We start from the raw sequence: 3478 nt of genomic DNA, 5'->3' as shown, positions 1-3478 counted from the left end.
TGTTGTATCTCAGGGTACTGATACAATAATAATACGCTTCATTCATTCGCTGGGTCAGTCTTTCATTTAGCCGTTAATTCAGTCATTCAGTTATCATTGTCAGTCAGCTAGCCCTTTATATTTGTTTTCTTTCTTCTTACATTCATTCTCCAAATAATTTCTCCCCTCATCTTTGTTTCATTCATGTAGCATTTCTTCGTTCTTCCCTCAACCCTTCATGTATTCCTTCTTTTTTCTAATAAGTGATTTAGTTTTTTTTTATTTCTCTTTTCCTTCCTTCCCTCCTCCCTCCTTCATTCCTTCCTCCATTACTTTCTTTTCCCATTTTTTCGTTATTTCATTTACCAATTCATTCCTTTCTTTTTCTATTCCTCCCATGTTACCCATTCAGTCTTCGCTTTCTTTCTTCCTTTCTTCCTTCCTTCCCTTCTTCTTCTATTCCTATCACCCTTTTTTCCTTCATTCATTTCTTCTTTCCTCCCTCCCTCCCTCCCTCCTTTCATTCTTGCTCCTCTCCTGCTTCTCTTCTTCCTATTTTTCTTTTTTTCCCTCCCTCCCTCCTCCCATCCTTTCTCCTTTCCTGCTTCTCTTCCTTCTATTCTTTTTTTCCCTCCCTCCCTCCCTTCCTTCCTTCTTCCTTCCTTCCTCCTCCCTTTTTTTCCTTGCTTCATTCCCACCTTCCTTCCTTCCTGTATTGCTTCCTCACTTCCTCTTCCTCCCCGCTGTCCATCTCCCCTTTTTTTTTTTCCTACCTCCTTCCTTTCCTTTCTTTCCTTCCTTAACAAGTGTCATTAGCGCTCCTTCACCACGCGTCTTCACCACCACCACCACCACCACCACCACCACGATCACCACATCACCATGACAACAACCAGGAAGTGTCATCTTGCATCAATTCAATATCATATCTTTCCCAGTAATTACTCCTTTGACTGGAAATCTTATTCAGCTTCACGTTCTTTTTCCTTTTCTATTGATTTTTCACGAGTTTTTTTTTCTGATAGTGATTTTTTATATTTTTTTTATTATTGTTGGTCAGACATTTGTTTGTCTGTTTTTCTTTGTTTCATCATTGCTGTTATTTGTTTTTCGTATATTTAGCTGTTTTTTAGTGTCTTTTTGTCTATTATGCATGTACCTATTTTGCTTTTATTTATTTTCATGTATCTCTGTCTTATCTATTTTTTTATTAATTTTCTTTATTTTAATTTTTCTTTCGTCATTTAATTTCTTCCAAATTGTCTTTAATTTAGTTTTTTTTTTCTTTTTTGTTACGTTATCTTTAACATTTAGTGTATTTTCATTTCGTTGCTTTCTTTTAGCAATTATATATATATATATATATATATATATATATATATATATATATATATATATATATATATATATATATATATATATATATATATATATGTTGTCATTCTTGTAGTTTTTATTTGATTAATTTCTTCTAAACCTTTATTATGCTCCTCCTCCTCCTCCTCCTCCTCCTCCTCCTCCTCCTCCTCCTCCTCCTCCTACTACTACTACTACTACTACTACTACTTCTATTACTACTGGTAGGCGATAGGTGTGAATATCTGTGACTGTGTGTCTGTCTTTGTGTGTGTCTCGTGTTTTCAAATCAGTAAGTCACTTCTCGTAGATAAAATCAACATCACCCGACACAGAGTGGTCGACGAATATGCTTGAAAATTAAAGAAATACTGAAAATTATCCCTCTATCACAAGTTATCAGCAAGCAACTGTACTGAAGAGGCGGGACGGGGCAGGCGATGCTGACGAGGCGGTGTTGCTTCGATGCTATGTTTTCTATCACTTATTTTACTGCGTCGCATTTCATGAGTCGCTGGTGCGGACGTGTGCCAGTTTACGGCTGCTACTACTACTTTTCTACTGTTACTGCTACTACTACTACTACTATTATCCTTCCTGAAGCGTCTATGAAGATAGACAATGCAGTTCTGGAGATGGCTTGATAGTATTACTACTACTACTACTACTACTACTACTACTACTACTACTTCTACTACTACTACTGCTACCACTACTACTACTACTACTACTACTACTACTACTACTACTACTACTACTACTACTACTGCTACTACTACTACTGCTATCCATATTAAAAAAAAACGAGAATTTAGTTTTAGAGGTGTCTTGGTGCTGCTACCACTACTACTACTACTACTACTACTACTACTACTACTACTACTAGGATCCATCCCAATATAGCCTTCCACAAAAAAAAAAAAAAATCCAAGAAAATAAGTAAAAAAAAAAAAAAAAACGAGATGAAAGATTCAGGCCAGTGACCAACTCTCCTACTAAAGAGATGGACAGAACCAGGACATAGGGACGAGTTAGCAAGCAGTCCCTACAATCAGTCATTCTTCTACTCATTCATCCTTAGCCTTGAATCTGCTCGTAATCATATGGTCCGCTGCTACCTTATCATAGAAGGGTTCTTGAGTGTCAGGGAGAGATTAAGGCGGAAGATAAGAGGCTGTGAAGGGTTGGCAGAAGTGAAGAAGCCTGAATGACCGTATTCTAAATATTTCGTCACCTTATCTCTCACATTTGTCAAGCTCCAGTGGAAATTATCTGGACTCTCAAGGCTGTTCTCATGATTGTAGTGATAGATTAAGAACGTTTTTCTGTATTCTGAATGGGGAAAAAAAAGGACGAGAACATGGCTTATCATTTCTGTGGCCTTTGAGAAATAGTCGTGATGGAAGAACAAAGTGTGTGAGTGTACGGGTCTGTTAAGTGTTATCAGGGGTGTGTTTTAGGACGAGGAGATAAATGTGTTTTGTGGTGTTTTCACCCTTATAGTCTGTATCACGCTGCCAGTGCATGGGACGAAATATGCATAGATGGATTGGACACACACACACACACAGAGAGAGAGAGAGAGAGAGAGAGAGAGAGAGAGAGAGAGAGAGAGAGAGAGAGAGAGAGAGAGGCACACACATACACACACGTTGTTATGATCGAGATTATTTTTATTATTATTATTATTATTATTTTTTTTTTTTTTTGTGTGTGTGTGTGTGTGTGTGTGTGTGTGTGTGTGTGGTGATCGATGCATTTACGTTCCCAGTGGTGGTGTTGATGATGATGATGATGGTGGTGATGATGACGATGATGATGACGATGAACGTGACTCATAATGATTGTTCGATGCATTGGTGAAAGTGATGGTGATAGCGATGGTGATGTGGGAGTAGGGAAGGTATAAAATGCTGATGTGAAGTTGATAGTGAAGGGGGAAATAATAGTGCTAAAACTGATAAAAGGATATGGTGAAAATGATAATGGCGATAGTCGTAGTAGCAGCAGTAGTAGTAGTAGTAGTAGCAGCAGTAGTAGTAGTAGTAGTAGTAGTAGTTATAATAGTAGTAATAATAATAATAATAGTAGTAGTAGTAGTAGTAGTAGTAGTAATAGTTGTAGTAGTAGTAATAATAGTAGT

The sequence above is a fragment of the Scylla paramamosain genome, chromosome 37 (genome assembly GCF_035594125.1).
Source record: "Scylla paramamosain isolate STU-SP2022 chromosome 37, ASM3559412v1, whole genome shotgun sequence".
NCBI classification, from domain to species: Eukaryota; Metazoa; Arthropoda; class Malacostraca; order Decapoda; family Portunidae; genus Scylla; species Scylla paramamosain.
This window is presented reverse-complemented; position numbering follows the sequence as displayed.